Source organism: Pan paniscus, chromosome 3, assembly GCF_029289425.2.
Source record: "Pan paniscus chromosome 3, NHGRI_mPanPan1-v2.0_pri, whole genome shotgun sequence".
NCBI lineage: Eukaryota > Metazoa > Chordata > Mammalia > Primates > Hominidae > Pan > Pan paniscus.
The window spans coordinates 117,346,082-117,371,541 of record NC_073252.2 but is presented as its reverse complement, the minus strand read 5'-3'; the positions used below and the strand labels follow the sequence as shown (position 1 = coordinate 117,371,541).

The window sequence follows — 25,460 nt, the reverse complement described above, 5'->3', positions numbered from 1 at the left end:
TGAATACATAAAATTGAAAAGGCCATACATGGACTGATCATTATTGTGTTATTAATATGGTTGCCAGGTATATCAAATTTTTTAAAAAATGTGTCCCATGCATTATTTGGGACATCATTATAGTAAGAAATTATTTGTTGTTTATCTGAACTCAAATCCAACTCAAATTTCATTTGGCAGGCCTAGTTATAAACCACAGACTAAGATTCCGTGCACTTAGGAAGACAATGTTCAGCTTTTAGTTATTAAGGATACTTTAAAATCGTGGCCCCCAAAACAGCTTTGTACCGGCAAAGGGATTCAGCCTGAATTATGCCCTGATTAAGCTTCTCTTTCTAGATAGCATGAACAATTTCTCCAACAGTCAGGATTGGGGGAACTGATGAGAATGCAACAGAATCACTAGGAAGAAGTGAGTAGGATGGCCCTTTCTACAGAAAGTATCCTCAGGATATACATTCTTCCATATTATGACTGCCGGTGAGGATGATTTAAATTAAATAAAAAATTTAAAAAACACAGCTATATTGAGATATAATTTACATACTGACATGGTTTGTCTGTGTCCCCACCCAAAATCTCACCTTGAATTATAATCCCCATAATCCCTACGTATCAAGGGTGGGACCAGGTGGAGGTAATTGGATCATGTGGGTGTTTTCCCCCATGCTGTTCGTGATAGTGAGTGAGTCTCATGAGATCTGATGGTTTTATAAGCATCTGGCATTTCCCCTACTTGTACTCACACCATCCTGCCGCCCTGTGAAGGTGTCTGCTTCTCCTTTGCCTTCTGCCATGATTGTAAGTTTCCTGGGGACTCCCCAGCAATGAGGAACTGTGTGTCAATTAAACCTCTTTCCTTTATAAATTACCCAGTCTCAGGTATTTCTTCATAGCAGTGTGAGAACAGATTAATACACATATAATATAATTTACCCAGCTTAAGTGTACAATTTGATGAATTTGAGATATGTATATTCGATCATGTAACCACCACTGCAATCAAGATATAGAACATTTCTGTCACTTCAAATGTTCCCCTGTACCCCTTCGTAGTTGATCTCCTCCTCCTCCCTTAACCCACAGCTCCTGACAAGCACTGATCTGCTTTTTGTCACTATTGTTTTGCTTTTTCTAGAATGTCATTTAAATGGAATCATACAGTATGTGGTCTTTTGTATGTAGCTTCTTTCACTTAGCCTAATGGGTGTGAGATTCAGCCCTACTGTTGGATGTATCAGTAGTCTGTACCTTTTTATTGCTGAGTGATTTATTCCATGGTATGGATATACTACAATTTGTTTATGCATTCATCAGTTGATAAACATTTCAGTTATTTCCAGTTTGTGTCTATTACAAAACAAAGCTGCTGTCAGTGTGTTTGCATACAGACTTTGTGTGGACTTATGCTTTCACATCTTTTGGGTAAATACATAGGAGGGCAGTTGCTAAGTCATATGGTAGGTATTTATTTAATTTGATAAGAAATTTCCAAACTCTTCCAAAGTAGCTGTACCATATTTCATTCTTATCAGCAGTGTATGAGAGTTCCCCTTACATCACATCCTTGGCAACACATAGTGTATCAGTCTTTTTAATTCTAGGCATTCTACTGAGAGATGATTTAAATTTCATTACATGAATATGTAACCCCACTCTTAGCCAAGGACCTGCTGCCTTCTTACAGATCTGATTGAAGTGGGTTTGGCCACAGATCCCCAAATAGCCCGAAGCTCTCTCCTTTAGACTTCTGCTGGGTTCCTGAGCTTTCTCATGTCTCTCTCTGTGCTCTAACATCCTCTCCTGCTGGTGTCTGTTTTACCTTGCGGTGACTTAATATGAGCCTTGGACTCCTTACACTAAGCATTTCATGAGATGAAAAAATCTTCAGTAGCTTCACTGGGGACTAAATACGGTTGAGTATACCTAATTTGAAAATCCAAAATGCTCCAAAATGTGAAACTTTTTGAGTGCTAACATGACCCTCAAAAGAAATGCTCATTGAAGCATTTTGGATTTTTCTGTTAGGGATGCTCAACTGATAATAATGCAAATATTCCAAAATCCAAAAATAATCTAAAACTTGAAACATTTCTAAGTCCCGAGCATTTCGGATAAGGGATGTTCAATCTGTAACTTTATTCAAGAGAGGGCTTCCAGAACACAGCTTTTTTTTTTTTTTTTTTTTTTTTTTGAGATGGAATCTCGCTCTGTCACCCAGGCTGGAGTGCAGTGGCACAATCTCAACTCACTGCAAGCTCCACCTCCCGGGTTCACGCCAGTCTCCTGCCTCAGTCTCCTGAGTAGCTGGGACTACAGGCGCCCGCCACCACGCCTGGCTAATTTCTTTTTGTATTTTTAGTAGAGACGGGGTTTCACCGTGTTAGCCAGGATAGCTACGATCTCCTGACCTTGTGATCCGCCCACCTCAGCCTCCCAAAATGCTGGGATTACAGGCATGAGCCACCACGCCCGGCTTTTTTTTTTTTTTTTTTTTTTTTTTGAGACAGAGTCTCACTCTGTCACCAGGCTGGAGTGCAGTGTAGTATGATCTCGGCCCACTGCAACCTCCGCCTCCCGGGTTCAAGCAATTCTCCTGCCTCAGCCTCCTGAGTAGCTGGGACTACAGGCGTGTGCCACCACACCCAGCTAATTTTTGTATTTTTAGTAGAGATGGGATTTCTCCATGTTAGCCAGGATGGTCTCGATCTCTTGACCTCGTGATCCGCCTGCCTCAGCCTCCCAAAGTGCTGGGATTACAGGCGTGAGCCACCGCGCCCGGCCCAGAACACAGCTTTTTAAACATCTTGCTGACCCTCCCCATTCTCCTTCCTTCTCATCTTGCTCCCTTTCCTCCCAGGTTCACACTGCCAAGTTCAAAATTATTTCTCCTGAGAATTAACGTTTTCAGAGAAAAGAATGAAGAGAGACAGAACAGACACACTATCAAGCGTGGCTGTTATAATATAAAAAGTAATTTGGCTGGCCAAAAAATAAACCCAGGCCACTAACAAGGTGCAATATTTGACTTCCAGAATTATCTTTAAATTTATATCTGTATAAACAAACTCAGAGTAGTGTTTGCTTTTGTATGTACACATAACTGCTCTTTGTCATGAAAATTTTAAACCAAAATGGAAAGTTGCAGGGAGGCTTTTGGGACTAATTATTAAGATTGCTTGCTCTGGGCTTGAATCCCATCTTTACCACTTAGTTGCTGGCTGACAAACCAGGATGGAACTGGTTAATCCCTTTGATCTTCAGTTTCCTCATCTGCAAAATGAGGGCAATAAAAGGATCTGCCTTAAAGGGTTATTGGGAAGATTAAATGCATTCATGTGAGTGAAGGGTTTAACGTAGTTCCTGGCACACTGGAAGTGCGTCAGCTACTATTCTTTAAAAGGAGATGTAGAACTAATAGAGCTTTAAAGAGAGACAAGGAATAAGAGCTGCATGAAGAGGTCATTAGCCACATAATAATCAGCTAACTGGGACCAAAGCCAGTACTCAGCTAACTGGGATCCCAACACAGCCCCTGACATAGTCTATTGATTACCCTCTAAGAAACTTTAAACTTAAGAGAAACATGTTTTTCTCTATTTTTCCTCATAAATGAGGCAAAATGAATTTGGTGTTTTCTCTTTTTCTAAGTCCACCCTTATCGAGTAAGCCAATACCCATTCTGACTAATTACCAAGGAACCTAAAAAGAACTGTGATTACTGAATCATTAAATATTGATTGTTTACAAAATATCCTGGTACCTTTCAGTGACACTGGTTTTTAAAGACATTGGTACCAACTCTGGAAAGCTGTTTTAATGGAGTAGTTGACTATTGAATACTAAAGTCTGAATTATAACATAGGCAGGAAAACACAGGAAGATTTTTAAGATTCACTGAAATATCTAAGCTCTTTATTTGCCTCTTATTCTTGTAAAGTATTTCAACTAATTAAAAATGTTTGGGAGTTCTTTTCATTAATGTTATAACCATAACTGGTATAGATACAGCAGTGCTTTTTTTACAAGTAAGGATCATAGATATTACTAAACATCTGTGATGGTAATTTTTGAAAAAAATCATAGAGGTTAAGTTTTTGCAATCTTCCCCTCTCCCTACTCCCTTCTAGAGAATGGAGTTAATGGGCAAAGTGGAAAAAGAAACTGGAGAAGTGTTAGAAGGCTAAAATAATTTATTTTGGAAGGTCAAAGAGCTACTGGCTGGAGAAAATGAATAAAGACAGAAAGAAAAAAGTGATCAAGGGAGAGAAGAGAGCCAGTCCAGAGTGTCTATGAGGGAGTAGTTTGAGGAGTATGGGGTAGGAATTTGGAAATAACTGCCTTGTATGTAGGAGACAGTAAACATGTGTGATATTTATTAAGCAAATCTTGTGAAAACTGTGCTAATGATCTGGCAAGTATTAGTTCATTTAATCTTCATGACAACCATAAGAGGTAACCCATTATCTTACTCCTACCTAACAAAAAAGGAAACTGAGACATGAAACATATAGGGAACTTGCTCAAAGTCACATAACTAAAAACCAGCAAAGCTGAGATTCAAACCCAGGCATTCGGACTGTAGGGGTCATAATAGAGAGAAGAGCATTTCTTAAAAGTCTGCTATGGATGATGGCTGCACTCTGCTTCCCTCCTGATTGGTGTTTTCTTGAGACTCTGCAGTAAGCACTTAAATTATTGTTGATTTTGTTGGAGTGGAAGGTACACTGATGTGTTTAATGTGGCTACATGCAGAAGCAGGACTTGAGGTGGCAACAAGGAGATCTGCCTGTATTCTGCTGGCCCTTCAATGTTAGTGTTTAAACCGCTCTGCAGACAGACTTTTTAAGATGAAAAATGAGATGACAGAGAAAAAGAGAGAGATCATAGTCTCATCCTCTGTATTGCCTTAAGAGGAATCTATAAGAAAATTTTTACCAGAGATAAAAGAGTTACAGGAGCATGTTTCATACTAATCTGAGCCAATCTGCTCCAGAGAAGAACCATGACTACAAATGAAGCATAATGAAAAAAAAAGTTACAGGTATGTGAATTTTTACGGCTGCTATTAAATTTATTTCAAAGTTAATTCTGGATTTTTCAGACCTGGGCACTTAGACCAGTTTTTATCTTTGTCATTTGTATTAATTATTTCTATAACCAGACAGAATTCTTTTTTTGTTTAGTAAAGAATTATAGAGAAGCTCAGATCTTTCCCCCTAGCTCAGATGACCTGTTTGTGAAATACTGCCCTGCCCTGAAGTATTGCTTGTTATGACATAGTGAAGATGAGTGTTCTTTTTTATTTATAGTGGCTTCACTGATATAACCAACCCTAAATATTAACTCTTACTCAGAGCCCTATTTGTCACTCCGGGCCTACTGATTTTTTTTTTTTTTCTGTAGATTATTTGGGAAGGAGAGGATAAGGGGTAGAAAGCAGGACTTTATGAAATAATGCAAATTTCTTATTTCACTGAAATTTCTCTGAATTCTCTGAATTCTCTGAAATTTCTCTGAATTCCTCAAGAATTTTCTCTGAAAATTTCTTATTGATATGAACTAGAGATTATATCCAATAATGTCTTTCAGGCTAGGCTGAACCACCATTGTTGAAAGTCAACTCCACTTATTAAGTAGAAATTCAGTTTGGAATCAGAGCTCTTTCCTCCTTCTCTCTTTTTATCTTATCATCTTGATTTTATTTTATCATACTTAGTGATATACTTGCAATTCTTTGATGCCAATATGGCAGTTAAAATCAAGGATTTAGGATAAATTCATTACAACGTGGTAAAGGATCATTTTAGCTAATATCTTAGCATTTTAGCGTATATCTTCCTTTTAAAAACTAAAAAGATTCAAAAAGTATCAGCTAATTTTTATGAGATTTATACTTTGGCGAATCCAAGTGATTAACACCTACCGAAACTCATAAATTGAGGCATTCGTGAAATCAGATATGTAATTCCAACTACAAAATACAAAAATAAATGTTTTCTAGAATTTAAGTTTTATGATTGTGTCTGCTCATTTAAAAATATTTTCATTTATTTCTCCTAAATTATCTTGTTTTGACAAGTAACTGTTGAATCACTGCACTTTGTAGATTCTTTTTTTTTTTTTTTAATGAAGCAAAGAAGATACTTGCTTTTAAATTTTTTTCAATTTGGAGAGGTAGGCTGGGCGCGGTGGCTCACGCCTGTAATCCAAGCACTTTGGGAGGCTAAGGGGGGTGGATCACTCGAGGCCAGGAGTTCAAGATCAGCCTGGCCAACATGGTGAAACCCGTCTCTACGAAAAATACAAAAATTAGCCGGGTGTGTGGCATGCGCCTGCAATCCCAGCTGCTCGGGAGGCTCACACAGGAGAGTCGCTTGAACCTGGCTGGGAGACGGAGGCTTCAGTGAGCTGAGATCGTGCCAGTGCACTCCAGCCTGGGTGACAGAGTGAGTGAGACTCCGTCTCAAAAAAAAAAAAAAAAAAAAAAAAGAAAAAATTGGAGAGGTAGCTCTTGTACACCAAAAATTAAATATCTATATAAGGTGACAAGATAAATGTTAAATGAGTCCAATATTCAACACACAAGTTCGAAGGAAAGACTGAACTGGGGAAGCTAGAGAAATCCCTGGGGAGAGATGAAAGTGCCCTGCTGTGTTTATCTCACAGCCTCAAGAGAGGAACCACATAAATGCTCCTGATGACAAATACTTGATCTCCATGGAGTGTGGAGGCCAAGGAGTCCTTGTCTATGATCTCTCTCACTCACAGTACTGACTGCGGCTTTCTTAAATTTGGCAAGTAAACTTGGAGGAAATAAATGTTACAGTTTTATTCATAATCCTTCAATTTTAAGTCAAAATAGATGAAAATACAACTGCAAAAATAAGCAGAGTTTAATAGCAGACTACCAGTTGATCTAGATCTATTTTAGTCTTAAAGAATTGGCTAGTTACATGTTTTTGAAAACTTATAAATTGGCCAGGCATGGTGGCTCACACCTGTAATCCCAGCACTTGGAGAAGTCGAGGCAGGCGGGCTGCCTGAGGTCAGGAGTTTGAGACCAGTCTGGCCGACATGGTGAAACCCCGTCTCTACTAAAAATACAAAAAAATTAGCCGGGTGTGGTGGCATGCACCTGTAATCCCAGCTACTCAGGAGGCTGAGGCAGGGGAATTGCTTGAACCAGGGAGGTGGAGGTTGCAGTGAGCCGAGATCTCGCCACTGCATGCCAGCCTGAAAAAAAAAAAAAAAAAAAAAAAGGAAAAGTTACAAATTGTTCACTGCATTTATTCCCCACAGTATTCTTTCTTGTAGTTTTGTTATAGAAACAAAAGTGCTGCGCAAAGTTTCTGTTTGTTCTGGACTTGAGGTTGTGATAGTGACGATCCTTTCTTTTTCCTTCTGCACACTGCCCTTTAAATAACAAAGTATATATTATGAAGATGTTAACTGCTTTCCTAAAAGAAGAATGTTTCTTAAGAGCAGCAGATGAAAAACGTAGTGCTAATATGTGAAATCCCCAAGTCTACATTACTGATCAAGAAGAAAAAGAAAGAGTGAATAAAAACTTGAAACTGAAGATTAAATTAATGTGGTAGGCTTTGTGTACCCAAATGGTATCCTATTTTTAATGATCAGAAAATTTGGTTCATACTGAGTGCTATATTTTATTCAATAGGAAGCTTATCTTCATTGGTAATTTCAAGATAACCATTCCAGCACTTTTTGGAATGCATTACATTTTTAATTTAATAGATGATTTATAAATTTAATTTTGAGAAGTTTTACATAGTCCCTGAATAATGGGTATTAGGGGTCTGGAACCAGAGAAGTATAAAACATTTCTTTGTATAATATCTAACCCGACATCATATAATTACACCCTGGGGTGGATTTTGACTATAAAATAATTTTCATGTTTTCATGCATTCTTGAAGAGTTAAGGTGATTGTTAATGAAATTGCTGCTCTCAATAGATATGTACAAACATCTATACTCATCCATTAATGTCTAAGATTCCATAGGTAAAGTGCTTTATCAACTGTTAAATACCCTGTATTCTTTGTTGTTAAATGCTTATCTTAAAATCTCCATTTGCTTCTCTTCTACCATAGAATGGAAATTAATAGTCTATGCTAAATCTCTACTTGCTTTTGATCATAGAATGGAAATTAATAGTCCAGGCTGAATGTAAATCAAAGAGCAAGAGATGAGGATCTTACAAAAATTTTTAAATTTTTTTGCATCAGTTTATAGTAATGAAATGGAGTGAAAATGACCTGGATTTAGAATTCTAGATCTATTTGATTATTACAAATTATTTGATAATCATGAGTACTATGCCGTATTGGTTATCTCTTGCAACATAACAAATTACACTAAGTGATTCTGAACAAACATTTATTATCTCATAGTTTTTGTGGTTCAGGAATTCTGGCGTGGCTTAGCAAGCTTGGTTCCTTCTGGCTCAGGTATCTCACGCGGTCAGGATGTGGGCAGGGGCTGCATGACTTATGCTTGATCATCCATTTTCAAGAGGTTCTTGGGAGAAATGCTTCATTCCTCACCATGTGGGCTCTTCATAAGTTGCTCAGTGTCCTTACATCATGGCAGCTGACTTCTCCAGAGTGAGCAATTTGAGAAAAAATGAGCAAGGAGGAAGCAGTAGTGCTCTATATGACCTCGTCTCCAAAGTTGTCCATCACTACGACTTTCCCGGCGTTCTGTTCTTTAGCAGTGAGGCTTTAAGTTCTACACCCGACTCAAGAGGAAGGGAATTAGGCTCCAGCTCTTGAAAAGACTAGTATCAGAGAATTTGTGGAGACACTTTAACCTACCAGACATAGTACTAATGTACTTTCATTATTTATTATATAGAACATATATATCCATATTTATTTTTCTCTTTCCTTAAAACTAGCCAGAGGATAAAAGAGGAACTCTGCTCATTAATTAAAATGATCTCTTAAAATCATTTTGAGTTCTCACCTTTCATGTACTAAAAAATGTTATGAACTACCAGAGGAGAGGTGATATAGATTGGGTTTACACAAAGGTTTATACAAAAATTGGTGTTCAAGGTTGTCTTAAATCAGAGGGAAAAGAGGAAGTAGAGCATGAAAAAGGGAGCACTAAGGAAAAAAGAGGAAGATGTTTGCCTCTTTGTATGGTGGCAAATTATTGAGGTATTAAAAGACTTTTTTTTTTTTTTTGAGACAGAGTTTCACTCTTGTTGCCCAGGCTGGAGTGCAGTGGCATGATCTCAGCTCACTGCAACCCCCACCTCCCGGGTTCAAGCGATTCTCCTGCCTCAGCCTCCCGAATAGCTGGAATTACAGGTGCCCACCACCACACCTGGCTAATTTTTTGTATTTTTAGTAGAGATGGGGTTTCACTATGTTGGCCAGGCAGGTCTCAAACTCCTGACCTTGTGATCTGCCCACCTCGGCCTCCCAAATTGCTGGGATTACAGGCGTGAGCCACCGCACCCGGCCAAGACTTTAAAAATATTATGCCACAAATACAGTTCTACATAAGATCTCTGTTTGCATGTAATATAAGTACTCACTACTTAATATTCACAGGGAATGCTCATTGGTCTGTCTCTATTATATCTTTCTGCACCATCATTTTCTGCCTCTGTTGACAGACTGAGAGCAGAGGGAATATGTCTATTACTTTGCTACACTGTTTGAGCATCCACTAGAAGGAGGGAAGTGCCTGGAAATGAGGTCAGACAGGTAGACAGAGGCAAGATCAAGCGAGCCTTCTAATGTCATGCAAAGGAGGTACTGAATTTTTTTTAATGCCAGGAAATATTTGCTATTGTTTAAAAATATGGGTGGCTACAGCAGTAAGTTTGAACCATTTTCTTCACTTCTAACCCAGAGCCACATAATTTGACACTTGATATATTTTGATAATTAACTTCCATATTTGTTCATAAGCAGAGAGAGTACTTTGTTTAGAGGCAGGAAGGCTGCTAAAGAGGTTTTTGTGGATTTGTTACACTTCTGTTTAGTAGGTTTAGTGATTGATTTGATGGAGGAATGAGGGAGAGGGAAGAATCTGAAATACTTTCTAGCTTTCTAGGTAGGTTATAAAGGGGGAGAGTTGTCATATTTCCTAAAATAAGTCATTGGTTTGTGGGGAACAAAACAGTTAGCTCTTTTTCTTTTGCATGTATTGTTTTACAGTCTAATCCTTTCTCTTCTCCCCTGAAATCTCTACATTGCCTCCCCATCCCCGCTTTCAGATGATGGCCTTGCTTACTGTTTCAGTGAAAGCCAACACAATTAGAAGAATATTTCCACAAGAGAACTTCCCCTACTTCTTTCTCCTGCTCCAGCATCTGAGTCCATATACTCTGGTTACCCTTTTACTTCTTGGGATGAACTGTCCGAACCAGCAAGGGCCAGCCTCCCATTTGTGCGCCAGATCTCATCTCAGTTTGCCTAGTCAAAGAAATTAGCTCAGCAGTTCTCTCCTCTATGTCCAGAATCATTAAAGTTTTCCCTGCTATCAAATCTGCTCATCAGCATACAAACATGCTGCTATTTCTCCCATCTGCTTTTGAAAACAAAAGCAGAACACTCATTGGACCACACATCTGCTTTACCACCTCATTTCTCTGATCATCACCAGAACAAAACTCTTTGAAAGAGTTATACAGGCCATGTTTGCCATTTCCATTTCCTTCCATTCTCTTTTGAACATACTTCACCAAAGCTTTCACCTTCGTCATGTTCCCCTGTCTCTCTCCTTCTCCTTTGGCCTCCCTATTCCCTGAGACACAACAGTATTATAATTAAGCCAGTTGATAACCCTATAGTGTTCTCTAAGTGTTCAAGTGTTCACTTTAAATCAAAAGCTAGAAATGAATAAGCTTAGTGAGGAGGGCATGTCGAAAGCCGAGATAGGCCAAAAACTAGGATTCTTGGGCCAGGTAGCCAAGTTGTGGACACAAAGGAAAAGTTATTGAAGGAGACTGTAAGTGCCACTCCAATGAATACATGAGTGCTAAGAAAGTCAAATAGCCTTATTGCTGATACAAAGTTTGAATGGTCTGGATAGATCAAACCAGTCACAACATTCTCTTAAGCCAAAGCCCAATCCAGAGTGAGACCCTAACTTCTTTAATACTGTGAAGGCTGAGAGAGGTAATGAAGTTTCAGAAGAAAAGTTAGAAGCTAGCAGAGGTTGTCTCGTGAGGTTTACGGAAAGAAGCCATCTGCATAACACAAAAGTGCAAGGTGAAGAGGCAAGTACTGATGGAGAAGCTTTAGCAAGTTATCCAAATCTAGTGAAGATCATTGATGAAGGTGGCTATGCTAAACAACAGATTGTCAATGTAGACTAAACAGACTTCTATTAGAAGAAGATGCCATTTCAGACTTTCATAGCCAGAGAGGAGAAGTCAATGTCTGGCTTCAAAGCATCAAAGGATAGGCCGACTCTGTTGTTATGGGCTAATGCAGCTGGTGAATTTAAGCAGAAGCCAGTGCTCACTTACCATTCTAAAAATCCTAGGGCCCTTAAGAATTATGCTAATTCAACTCAGCCTGTCCTCTGCAAATGGAACAACAAAGCCTAGATGACAGCACCTTTGTTTACAGCATGATTTACTGAATATTTTAAGCCTACTATTGAGACCTAGTGCTCAGGGAAAATGATTTCTTTCAAAATATTACTGCTCTGTGACAGTACACCTAGTCACCCAGGAGCTCAGATGGAGATGCACAAGGAAATCAATGTCGTTTTCATGCCTGCTGATACAACATCCATTCTGCAGCCCATTGGATCAAGGACTAATTTCTGCTTTCAAGTCTTATTATTTAAGAAATTCATTTGGTAAGGCCATAGCTGACATAAATAGGGATTCCTCTGGTGGCTCTGGGAAGAGTAAATTGAAAACCCTCTGGAAAGGACTCAACATTTTACATCCCATTAGGAACATTTGTGATTTATGGGAGGAGGTCAAATTATCAACATGAACAGGAATTTGGAAGAAGTTGATTCCAGCCTTCATGGATGACTTTGAAGGGTTTGAGACATCACTGTTGGAAGTAACTGCAGATCTTGTGGAAATACCAAGAGAATTAGAATTAGAAATACAGCCAGAAGATGTAACTGAATTGCGCAATCTCATGATAAAACTTGGACAGATGAACTGTTGCTTCTTATAGATGAGCAAAGAAAGTGGTTTCTTGAGATGGACTCTACCCCTGCTGTAAATGCTGTGAATATTGTTGAAAGACAGCAAAGGATTTAGAATATTACATAAACTTAGTTGATAAAGCAGTGGCACGCCTTGAAAAGATTGACTCCAATTTTGAAAGAAGTTCTACTGTGGGTAAAATGCTATCAAACAGCATCACATGCTACAGAGGAATCTATCATGAAAGGAAGAGTCAATCCGTGGTGGCAACTTCATTGTTGTCTTATGCTAAGAAATTTCCACAACAGCCCCGTCCTTCAGCAACCACCACCCTAATCATTCGGCAGCCATCAACATCAAAGTTAAGACCCTTCACCAGCAAAAAGTTTATAGCTAGCTAAAGACTAAGGTGATTGTTACCATTTTTCAGCAATAAAGTATTTTTTAATTATGGTATGTACATTGTTTTTTAGACATAGTGCTATTGCACACTTAAGAAATTACAGTATAGTCTAAAAATAACTTTTATATCCTCTGGGAAACCAAAATATCTGTGTAACTCGCTTTATTGCCATTGTCTGAAACCAAACTCACAATATCTCTGAGGCATGCCTACAAATACTTCATTGTATATTAACTGGCACAGCTATGGAGAAGAGGTCATGTCTTTTTTTGCTGGTGACACCTACAACTAGGAGTTTCGCTAGTGAGACAGATGTCTGCATCTGTGCTTTCGTACATGATTAGCTTCTCAGGCACATCTTCCATTTGGAGGGAAAATATTTCGAGATGAAATTATGTTTTGGCTATGAGAACATAATAAACTATGTTCTCCATATGAAGGACTTAGAATGTAAAGAAATTATGTATGTACATATATATACACACACACACACATATGTTTTTCTTGAATATCTTATGTTAAATTATATGGATATCTAGCTTTCAGTGGCTACATATGTGGTTAGCTAGACCAGTAGAGGCAACAGCAGTGATCCAAACACTTAGTTCAGCTCTAGTAAAGAAGGCATTCTCTCAACCCCTTTGACACCAACTTTAATTTTTAAATTCTATTCAGCCTATTTAGTGTTTTGATGCACAAAACTTGCTTTTTACCATTTTTGCTGTGTTACTTCTTTTTTTTTTTTTTTTTTTTGAGACGGAGTCTCGCTCTGTCGCCCAGGCTGGAGTGCAGTGGCGCGATCTCGGCTCACTGCAAGCTCCGCCTCCCGGGTTCACGCCATTCTCCTGCCTCAGCCTCCCGAGTAGCTGGGACTACAGGCGCCCGCTACCACGCCCGGCTAATTTTTTGTATTTTTATTAGAGACAGGGTTTCACCGTGTTAGCCAGGATGGTCTCGATCTCCTGACCTCGTGATCCGCCCGCCTCGGCCTCCCAAAGTGCTGGGATTACAGGCGTGAGCCACCGCGCCCGGCCGCTGTGTTACTTCTTTTCTGTTTGTAGTAGGTGCCCATTATGGGCACACCACTCTATACTGTAATTATCAGGAAGCTTTATTGGCAGGACATTTTACAAGGCTATAGAGACATGGACTCATAATAAGTACAGGCAATGATGGAACAAGCTTGATCCTGATTTAACAGACTCCAAATCCAACAACACCGTCCGGGGTAAGCCTATGCTTTGCAGGCCAACACCTGGCGTCAGGCAGGATACCACCCTTAAAATAAATCTTCATTATTAAATAGATCCAGGGCTCTGAAGTCGTTTTTGGCAATGTATTGTGTAAAGGTGAACATAAACAGTGGTGGAATTATTCTGATATGAAATACAACTTGTATAACCTATGTTGATATACAAAATTTTTTATTGACATTTTGGGCTTACTCTCACTTAAGCAGAGAGGCAGAGTGGGAAAGAAAGAGGTCTGACTTTGTAGCAAAAGTGACTTGGTCTTGTGCTGGCTTAGGAGCAGTGATTCCTTGAGCAAGTTTCTTCTCTCCATGCTTTAGGCGACTGGTTTGTAAAGTTTCAGCATAAAGTGCAAACACACGGGGTGGTTTTGAATTCCTAGTGAGATGAGGAATGTGACAGTGCCTACTGCAGAGCTCTCACCTCGTGGGGGTCAGAAAATGTCCATTTCCTCCTTATGAGAATGTTGCAAAGCCAGACAAATGGAGGAATGGAAAGTTAAACAACAACAGTAAATACTGAATGTACCCTGCCATGGGAAAGACAGCAGGCTGTTTTCTGCTATGTAACCTTTGTGTCTCTGGCAGTTTTTAAAGGGCTTATATGGAGACTTTGCTCGCAATGGCTATGCGCTGTTCTGTCTCTGGACAGAATCTCTGTATCTCAAGGGACAGAAAGATCTAATAAGCAGGCAAAAAGTCCCTTTAGTTCTAGGTTTAAGAGCTTTACCTCATTACTTAAAAGCTAGTGTGGCAGAGAGTTTAGTATTTGGCAGGAGGGGGATTTTTTTTTTAATTGTTCAAAGGGATGAGGATAAACACTAGGATCAATAATTATGCCAAGCATTCCCTCGTGGGGAAGAACCCCAGTCTCAGGTTGACTCTAGTCCCACAGGATGTTCCTGGGGCAGGACAGCTACTGACCCCCAGAGGCTGGATTTGCCCTGGCCCCGTCTGGGGAGCGACGACCTCCCTAACAGCACAGAACAAATGATCAGGACTTCAGCCTGCTTCAACATTACCCAGACAGCTGGGAACTTGGCACATGGGCCTCCACTTTCACATACCTTCAGCAATTACATATTCATTTGCTTTTAAAATGTTTTAAAATTCACGTACAGTGAAACTCACAGATCTTTTTTTTTTTATTATACTTTAAGTTTTAGGGTACATGTGCACAACATGCAGGTTAGTTACATATGTATACATGTGCCATGTTGGTGTGCTGCACCCAGTAACTCGTCATTTAACATTAGGTATATCTCCAAATGCTATCCCTCCCCCCTCCCCCCACCCTACAACAGGCCCCGGAGTGTGATGTTCCCCTTCCTGTGTCCATGTGTTCTCATTGTTCAATTCCCACCTATGAGTGAGAACATGCAGTGTTTGGTTTTTTTGTCCTTGTGATAGTTTGCTGAGAATGATGGTTTCCAGCTTTATCCATGTCCCTACAAAGGACATGAACTCATCATTTTTTCTGGCTGCATAATATTCCATGGTGTATATGTGCCACATTTTCTTAATCCAGTCTATCATTGTTGGACATTTGGGTTGGTTCCAAGTCTTTGCTTTTGTGAATAGTGCCGCAATAAACATATGTGTGCATGTGTCTTTACAGCAGCATGATTTATAATCCTTTGGGTATATACCCAGTAATGGGATTGCTGGGTCAAATGGTATTTCTAGTTCTAGATTCCTGAGGAATCGCCACACTGACTTCCACAATGATTGAACTAGTTTACAGTCCCACCAACAGTGTAAAAGTGTTCCTATTTCTCCACATCCTCTCCAGCACCTGTTGTTTCCTGACTTTTTAATGATTGCCATTCTAACTGGTGTGAGATGGTATCTCATTGTGTTTTTGATTTGCATTTCTCTGATGGCCAGTGATGATGAGCATTTTCTCATGTGTCTTTTGGCTCCATAAATGTCTTCTTTTGAGAAGTGTCTGTTCATATCCTTTGCCCACTTTTTGATGGGGTTGTTTGTTTTTTTCTTGTAAATTTGTTTGAGTTCATTGTAGATTCTGGATATTAGCCCTTTGTCAGATGAGTAGATTGCAAAAATTGTCTCCCATTTTGTAGGTTGCCTGTTCACTCTGATGGTAGTTTCTTTTGCTGTGCAGAAGCTCTTTAGTTTAATTAGATCCCATTTGTCAATTTTGGCTTTTGTTGTCATTGCTTTTGGTGTTTTAGACATGAAGTCCTTGCCCATGCCTATGTCCTGAATGGTATTGCCTAGGTTTTGTTCTAGGGTTTTTATGGTTTTAGGTCTAACATGTAAGTCTTTAATCTATCTTGAATTAATTTTTGTACAAGGTGTAAGGAAGGGATCCAGTTTCAGCTTTCTACATATGGCTAGCCAGTTTTCCCAGCACCATTTATTAAATAGGGGATCATTTCCCCATTGCTTGTTTTTGTCAGGTTTGTCAAAGATCAGATGGTTGTAGATATGCAGCATTTTTTCTGAGGGCTCTGTTCTGTTCCATTGGTCTATATCTCTATTTTGGTACCAGTACCATGCTGTTTTGGTTACTGTAGCCTTGTAGTATAGTTTGAAGTCAGGTAGCGTCATGCCTCCAGCTTTGTTCTTTTGGCTTAGGATTGACTTCACAATGCAGGCTCTTTTTTGGTTCCATATGAACTCTAAAGTAGTTTTTTCCAGTTCTGTGAAGAAAGTCATTGGTAGCTTGATGGGGATGGCATTGAATCTGTAAATTATCTTGGGCAGTATGGCCATTTTCATGATACTGATTCTTCCTAGCCATGAGCATGGAATGTTCTTCCATTTGTTTGTGTCCTCTTTTATTTCATTGAGCAGTGGTTTGTAGTCTTCCTTGAAGAGGTCCTTCACATCCCTTGTAAGTTGGATTCCTAGGTATTTTATTCTCTTTGAAGCAATTGTGAATGGGAGTTCACTCATGATTTGGCTCTCTGTTTGTCTGTTATTAGTGCATGAGAATGCTTGTGATTTTTGCCCATCGATTTTGTGTCCTGAGACTTTGCTGAAGTTGCCTATCAGCTTAAGGAGATTTTTGGCTGAGACGATGGGGTTTTCTAGATATATAATCATGCCATCTGCAAACAGGGACAATTTGACTTCCTCTTTTCCTAACTGAATACCCTTTATTTCCTTCTCCTGCCTGATTGCCCTGGCCAGAACTTCCAACACTGTGTTGAATAGGAGTGGTGAGAGAGGGCATCCCTGTCTTGTGCCAGTTTTCAAAGGGAATGCTTTCAGTTTTTGCCCATTCAGTATGATATTGGCTGTGGGTTTGTCATAGATAGTTCTTATTATTTTGAGATACGTCCCATCAATACCTAATTTATTGAGAGTTTTTAGCATGAAGGGTTGTTGAATTTTGTCAAAGGCGTTTTCTGCATCTATTGAGATAATCATATGGTTTTTGTCATTGGTTCTCTTTATATGCTGGATTATGTTTATTGATTTGCATATGTTGAACCAGCCTTGCATCCCAGGGATGAAGCCCACTTGATCATGGTGGATAAGCTTTTTGATGTGCTGCTGGATTTGGTTTGCCAGTATTTTATTGAGGATTTTTGCATCAATGTTCATCAAGGATATTGGTGTAAAATTCTCTTTTTTTGTGGTGTCTCTGCCAGGCTTTGGTATCAGGATGATGCTGGCCTCATAAAATGAGTTAGGGAGGATTCCCTCTTTTTCTGTTGTTTGGAATGGTTTCAGAAGGAATGGTACCAGCTCCTCCTTGTACCCCTGGTAGAATTTGGCTGTGAATCCATCTGGTCCTGGACTTTTTTTGGTTGGTAAGCTATTAATTATTGCTCAGTTTCAGAGCCTGTTATTGGTCTCTTCAGAGATTCAACTTCTTCCTGGTTTAGTCTTGGGAGGGTGTATGTTTCAAGGAATTTATCCATTTCTTCTAGATTTTCTAGTTTATTTGCGTAGAGGTGTTTATAGTATTCTCTGATGGTAGTTTGTATTTCTCTGGGATCAGTGGTGATTTCCCCTTTATCATTTTTTATTGCATCTATTTGATTCTTCTCTGTTTTCTTCTTTATTAGTCTTGCTAGCAGTCTATCAATTTTGTTGATCTTTTCAAAAAACCAGCTCCTGGATTCATTGATTTTTTGAATTGGGTTTTTTGTGTCTCTGTTTCCTTCAGTTCTGCTCTGATTTTAGTTATTTCTTGCCTTCTGCTAGCTTTTGAATGTGTTTGCTCTTGCTTCTCTTGTTCTTTTAATTGTGGTGTTAGGGTGTCAATTTTAGATCTTTCCTGCTTCCTCTTGTGGGCATTTAGTGCTATAAATTTCCCTCTACACACTGCTTTGAATGTGTCCCAGAGATTCTGGTATGTTGTGTCTTTGTTCTCGTTGGTTTCAAAGAACATCTTTATTTCTGCCTTCATTTCGTTATGTACTCAGTAGTCATTCAGGAGCTGATTGTAGTTGAGCGGTTTTGAGTGAGTTTCTTAATCCTGAGTTCTAGTTTGATTGCACTGTGGTCTGAGAGACAGTTTGTTATAATTTCTGTTCTTTTACATTTGCTGAGGAGCGCTTTACTTCCAACTATGTGGTCAATTTTGGAATAAGTGTGGTGTGGTGCTCAGAAGAGTGTATATTCTGTTGATTTGGGGTGGAGAGTTCTGTAGATGTCTATTAGGTCCACCTGGTGCAGAGCTGAGTTCAAGTCCTGGATATCCTTGTTAACTTTCTGTCTCGTTCATCTGTCTAATGTTGACAGTAGGGTGTTAAAGTCTCCCATTATTAATGTGTGGGAGTCTAAGTCTCTTTGTAGGTCTCTAAGGACTTGCTTTATGAATCTGGGTGCTCCTGTATTGGGTACATATATTTAGGATAGTTAGCTCTTCTTGTTGAATTGATCCCTTTACCATTATGTAATGGCCTTCTTTGTCTCTTTTGATCTTTGTTGGTTTAAAATCTGTTTTATCAGAGACTACGATTGCAACCCCTGCCTTTTTTTGTTTTCCATTTGCTTGGTAGATTTTCCTGCATCCCTTTATTTTGAGCCTATGTATGTCTCTGCACTTGAGATGGGTTTCCTGAATACAGCACACTGATGGGTCTTGACTCTTTATCCAATTTGCCAGTCTGTGTCTCTTAATTGGAGCATTTAGCCCATTTACATTTAAGGCTAATATTGTTTTGTGTGAATTTGATACTGTCATTATAATGTTAGCTGGTTATTTTACTCATTAGTTGATGCAGTTTCTTCCTAGCCTCGATGGTCTTTACAGTTTGGCATGTTTTTGCAGTGGCTGGTACCAGTTATTCCTTTCCATATTTAGTGCTTCCTTCAGGAGCTCTTGTAGGGCAGGCCTGGTGGTGACAAAATCTCTCAGCATTTGCTTGTCTGTAAAGGATTTTATTTCTCCTTCACTTATGAAGCTTAGTTTGGCTGGATATGAAATTCTGGGTTGAAAATTCTTTTCTTTAAGAATGTTGAATATTGGCCCCCACTCTCTTCAGGCTTGTAGAGTTTCTGCTGAGAGATCAGCTGTTAGTCTGATGGGCTTCCCTTTGTGGGTAACCCAACCTTTCTCTCTAGCTGTCCTTAACATTTTTTCCTTCATTTTAACTTCGGTGAATCTGACAATTATGTGTCTTGGAGTTGTTCTTCTCGAGGAGTATCTTTGTGGCGTTCTCTGTATTTCCTGAATTTGAATGTTGGCCTGCCTTGCTAGATTGGGGAAGTTCTCCTGTATAATATCCTGCAGAGTGTTTTCCAACTTGGTTCTATTCTCCCTGTCACTTTCGGGTACACCAGTCAGACATAGATTTGGTCTTTTCACATAGTCCCATATTTCTTGGAGGCTTTGTTCGTTTCTTTTTATTCTTTTTTCTCTAAACGTCTCTCCTCACTTCATTTCATTCATTTGATCTTCCATCACTGATACCCTTTCTTCCAGTTGATCGAATCGGCTACTGAGGCTTGTGCATTCTTCACGTAGTTCTCGTGCCTTGGTTTTCAGCTCCATCCGGTCCTTTAAGGACTTCTCTGCATTGGTTATTCTAGTTAGCCATTCGTCAGATCTTAATGAACAATTTGATGAGTTTTGAAAAATGTACATATATCTGTATAACTAATTCCTTAATCAGTCCTCACCACCCATGGGCAACACTGTTCTTATATCTATAACCACAAATTAGTTTTGCTTTATCTTGAAGAATCTACTTATTTTTGATACTGCATTATTATTCACTTTTCCTTGATACATAGGATTTTTTTTAATGTTGCATAAGTGGTTCTTGGCTGTGAAAACTTGTTACGAGACTTATAATCTAAGTCCAAGAAACCAGCTTTTAGCAGCCACTTTGGATTGTCTTTGTTTCTTAGAGTTATAATTTTGAAATTATTCCATTCCCTTTGATGAAAATGTGCATTAAGAAGATAAGCATCCTTATGAGATCTAAAGACTAAGCGTTAGTATGTACTGGATCTTGGTCTCCATGATTCCTTGAGTATAAAAGAGGAGTCCATAAGAGCCTATATTTTGGCCAGGCGTGGTGGCCCACACCTGTAATCCCAGCACTTTGGGAGGCTGAGGCGGGCAGATCGCAAGGTCAGGAGTTTGAGACTAGCCTAACCAACATGGTGAAACCCCGTCTCTACTAAAAATACAAAAATTAGCTGGGGCGTGGTGGCGGGCACATGTAATCCCAGCTACTCAGGAGGCTGAGGCAGGAGAATTGCTTGAACCCGGGAGCCAGAGGTTGCAGTGAGCCGAGAGCGCATCATTACACTCCAGCCTGGGCAACAGAGTGAGACTCTGTCTCAAAAAAAAAAAAAAAAAAAAAAAAAAGCCTATATTTTATACTAGGGCTGATTTCACTTTTTCCTGTGGGGAGTAGTAGAAAGAATTGCAGCTCTTGGGATCAAGTCTGGAGAGTGTCTGGGTCTGCATATTCTTGAACTAGTTATGTAAGTTTTCTGAACATCAGATTGCTCTGTGATAAAATGGGAATGAAAATTAAAGAATTATGTCAAGGATTAAATGAATGAACAGTTACAAAGTGCCTGTTACATGGCAAGCCCTCCCTTCTCCTTTTTTTAATGGCAAGCTTTTTAGCATTTGAATTTTTCTGGTTTTAGCGAGGAGGAGATTTCTTAACTGTATTAGAAACAATGGCATTGATCATGTTATTTCTGATGCCAGTTATCTTCAGGGCACTGCTTTCTTATATCTTGCAATTCCTTAGAAGCTTCTCTCCAACCTACTTGGCTGCCCATTCGTAGCCACGAAGGCTGTGAGAGTAAACCAAAAGCATCATTCTCCTCTGTTTATCCTTGTCTCATCCCCCAACCATGGAATATCTATAAACATTCTCTTGAGATAAATCATAGGTATAAAGGTGCCTGTATATACAGAAGGATAAAATCAATCTTACCAGTCACTTAAAGAAATATCTAACTTTGATTCTAAAATTCATTAAGAAGAGCCCACCCCAAAACCATAACTAAAATGGTCAAAATCGGCTAATGTACACATAGGCAATACAGAAGAGGATACCAGCTTAGCCAATAACAATAAAAAAGATGTTCATTCTCTCCAGTAATCAGGAAAATACAAATTAAAGCAACAATGAGATGCAATTTTATGCCCATCAGATTGACAAACATTGAAAAAGTCTGATAACACCAGATGCTGATAAGGATGTGAGGTTAATGGAGACTCTTAGGCCTTGCTAGTAAAGGTATAAATTTCTGTAATCTTTTTGAAGATTTAGCCAGAGAAGTTGCTGCACATGTGCACAAGAAGAAAATCAAAGATGTTTCTTAAAGATTGTAGTAGCAAAAAGTTGCAGACAACCCAAACATCCATTCTTTGGAGATCAAATGAATACAGTTTGATATGGAATGCAATATTGTATATAAAATGAATGAACCAGATTTATATGAATTGATCTTAAAAAACAACATTGAATATAATTGCAAGTTGCAAAATGAATCCTATATATTATTTCATTTAAGAAACCTTTTTGAAAGATAAAAGTACTATGTTTTGTGTATAGATTTATGTATTTTTAACAGTATAATGAAGAAGGTTGACTATGGTAGGAGGAACAGGGGGGAGAAGAATGAGACTGGAAAGAGGAAGTCCAATTTAATTTTATCTTAATTTAATGGTATTAATAAAGGAAACATCACCAAATATTAACATTTAGTAATTCTGTATCAGTAGTTGTCAATGCGTCTTTTGTCCCTGGACCAGCAGCATTTGTAATCATCTGAGAACTTTTAGAAATACAGGCCCCAGTCTAGATCTACAAAATCTGAAATTTGGGGGGTAGACCCACGAAACTGTGTTTTAACAAGTCTCACACTAACACTGTTTTAGATGGCAAAGGCATGGATGTTTACTATCTCATTCTTTGTGATTTTCTATACTTTTTAAATTAAAAATTAAATAATCTCAAGCTTTTCTTTCTTCTCTCTTCCAGTGTCGCCTTAGACTATAAGTTTCAACTCCATAATTAATGGCTTATTAAGAAAATAAAGTTTTTACTGCCACACAAAGTTCTCAGATATGGATGGGTTTCTTAATATTAAGCAAAGGCTAGAGCCAAAAATGGGAAGACATAATTAATTATTATTTGAATATGCATTGTTCAGTTAGTACATTACCCTAAAAAATTTTATTCTTTCTGCCATTTTTCCCATTATCATCAACAACACATACTATTCAACTTTTGAGTACATGTAAAACATGCAAAGTGTTGATAATAGCATAAAATATAAATCAAGTCCTTAGAAAGCAATCTAATTGCAGGGCTAGGATGTGAGTAAAGAAAATTAGGTTAAAAAGGAATACCCTGCCTCGTATAGGGCGTATACAACTGCCACATGGAGTTTCAGAGGGGTAGGTCTGAAGGGAAGATTTTTTGGAGATTTGGCCTCAGTAGAGAGGTGATATTTCAAGGAATTATGTGAACACAGGACATTGCAGTATTCTAACCCAAAGACCCATGTAAGTGATATAGTTAAGTTGAGAGTGTGGAATGTTAGGTAGAGTCTTTAATTTTTATTCTGTAGATGGGTGAAACCATTAAAATTCTTGAGAAATGAGATGATCTGTGTATGCACAACAGTGCCCCAAGAATATAAATTTGGCTAAATTGTCAAAGATGGACTGAAGGCAGGAAGATGATTAGGAATGAGATGTCAAGTTCTTCAAAGACAGGATTTACATAGTGAAACAGAAGAGATAAAATGAGGTGAGGAGAAGAAGAAAAAGAATGCAAGAATATAAGAATCATAATTGAATGGAATGTATTGGTTTCTTAATGCTGCTGTAAAAAAACTACCAGAAATTTAGTGACTTAAAATAGCACACATGTATTATTTGAAGCTTTGGACTTCAGAGTCTAAAATAATTCCCAGTGGGCTAAAATCAGGGCATCTACAGGGCTGTGTTTCTGTGTGGAGTCTCTAGAAACAGACCTGTTCTCTTGGCCCTTCTAGCCTCCATAGGCTGCCTGTACCCCTTTGCTCATGGCCCCTTCCTCTGTCTTCAAAATCTGCAGAATAGCATCATCAAATGTTTCCTTGACTCTGCCTCTCCTGCATTCCACTTTTCCTTACAAGGACCTTGTGATTACATTGGGCCCACCTAGATAATTCAGGATAATCTCCCCATCTCCAGATCTTTAACTTTATCACATGCCAAAAACCCAGTTTGTCATTTAAGGGTCACATATTCGTAGGTTCCAGAGATTAGGACAAGGACATCTTTGGGGGCCATTATTTGCCTACCACATGGAATATTACCATAACTTGATGATTCCTTAGGATTCAGAAGAGAAGTCAGAAAGCCTGGATCGGTTATGTCAACTCTCTCACTCTCAGTTTTCTCATCTGTAAAGCAGGTGGGGAGAGGGTGTGGGGGTGGGATTCCCAAGCCTAACACTGATTAGAATGTCAGCTCCATGAGGACAGGAATTTTCATCTGTTTTGTTCACTACTGGTACATAAAGGCACTTAGTAGTTAGCTGTTGAATAAAGTATTTATGGCAGAATGAATAAATGAGTCAAAGAAAAGTTTGAAAAGAGCACTAGGGAAAATTCTCCCCTAACTCCTCTATATATTGTTAAGTTCTAGTTTTCTTAGTAAAGTTTGTATTTGGCTCAGATTAGACTGTCTAGAGTCCTGTCATTGCAGTGGAGATCTTCTGAGGCTGAGAGAGAGGGATAGCTATGATTTGTAGTCTGTCCTTTCCTCCTTTGCTTTTAGTTTCCATGCTGAGCATCCCCTGAACTGGGGATGGGGAAATGTATTGGGATTGATGTATGACCTCAGTAAATGTCTGGGGCAGCTGCTTATTGAAGAAGAAATTGCTCACTGTTGCCCTGAAACAACCAGCTGTCACATTCCATACTGCTCGCCCAGTGAGAGTCAAGTCTTGGCCTTTGCATTCCTAAAAGAACACTCGACCCTGTGAGGACATAACATCCATTTGTGCTGTGCATAGTGCCAGTAAAATAGAAAACAGAAAGGCTTTTTTGCGCTTTTACAGAAATAGCGTGGAGTGCCCGTATCTGAGAGTACAGTTAGCCAGCAGGTAGGCAAAAGTGAATGGACATTCTGATATGGAAGCTAATGCTTTTAGGAGTGCTGCCTCTCACATGGAGTCTGAGATATACTTAGAGTAAAAGCTGTCATTAAAAATGGACATTTCAAAGCCTATAGTTAACAGTTACTTGATTTAAAGACAATGATCTAATTTGTTTAAAGAAGCAATGGATGACAGCAGAAAGAAGGACTGAATTTATTTGAACATGAGGGCAGAGGGTGCCAGTTTTGCTCAGGATCCTTAAAGTCAGAATTAAACTGTTAATTTGTCTTTTATTGTGTATGCAACCCTGGATGAACACTATGCCTTTTCTTCTATTTTTTGTCTGTTTTTATCAGTGTCATTTTTCAAATGTCATCCTTCTGGGGATGGAGGCACATATACATGTTAGATATACAGTTGTCTCTTAGTATACAAAGAGGGATTGATTTGAGGACTCCACTCCATCCCCTCATACCAAAGTCTGTGGATGCCCAAGTCCCTTATATAAAATGGCATAATATTTGCATAAAACCTATGCACATCCTCTCATACACTGTAAATCACCTCTGGATTACTTTTTTTGTTACACTTGTAGGACATTTGTTCTTAGGGAGTCACAAGTTTTGTGCCCCTTGTCACAGTGACCTCAGATGCCTGTTCCATGTGTTATAAACAGAGGAGCCATTCTTCAGCCCCCTGCTCTGAGCACACCCCTAGATTACTTATACTACCTAATATAATGTGAGTGCTCTGTACGTAATTGTCCTACTATATTTATTTTATGTTATTTTTATTGCTGTGGGTTTTAAAATTTTTTTGTCAAACATTTTCTATCACAGTTGGATACAAAGGACCAACTATATTTTCCTGGTCTAATAGTCTCTTGACAGAACTTGTTTTTTTTTTAATATTTATTTATTTATTGGTACAGATTTACAGGGTATATGTGAAACTTTGTTACATGTATATAATGCATAGTGATCAAATGAGGGTATTTCTGGTGTCTATTACCCCTAATACAATACATTTTTGTTAAGTATAGTCACCCTCCTATACTATAAAACATTTAATTTATTTCTTCTATCTTACTGTATG

General features: G+C 38.8%; 1 protein-coding gene and 1 non-coding gene across 6 annotated transcripts in view; one reads left to right on the top strand and one right to left on the bottom strand.

Annotated features, from left to right (window-relative positions):
• Positions 1–25,460, top strand: part of PDE5A (phosphodiesterase 5A) — a 134,736-nt gene that overhangs the window by 34,946 nt on the left and 74,330 nt on the right. The window lies entirely within an intron of this gene.
• LOC112439731 (small nucleolar RNA SNORA11) lies at positions 24,953–25,079 on the bottom strand. The gene has a single exon (XR_003027967.1). It is a non-coding gene; the product is annotated as a small nucleolar RNA SNORA11 (small nucleolar RNA).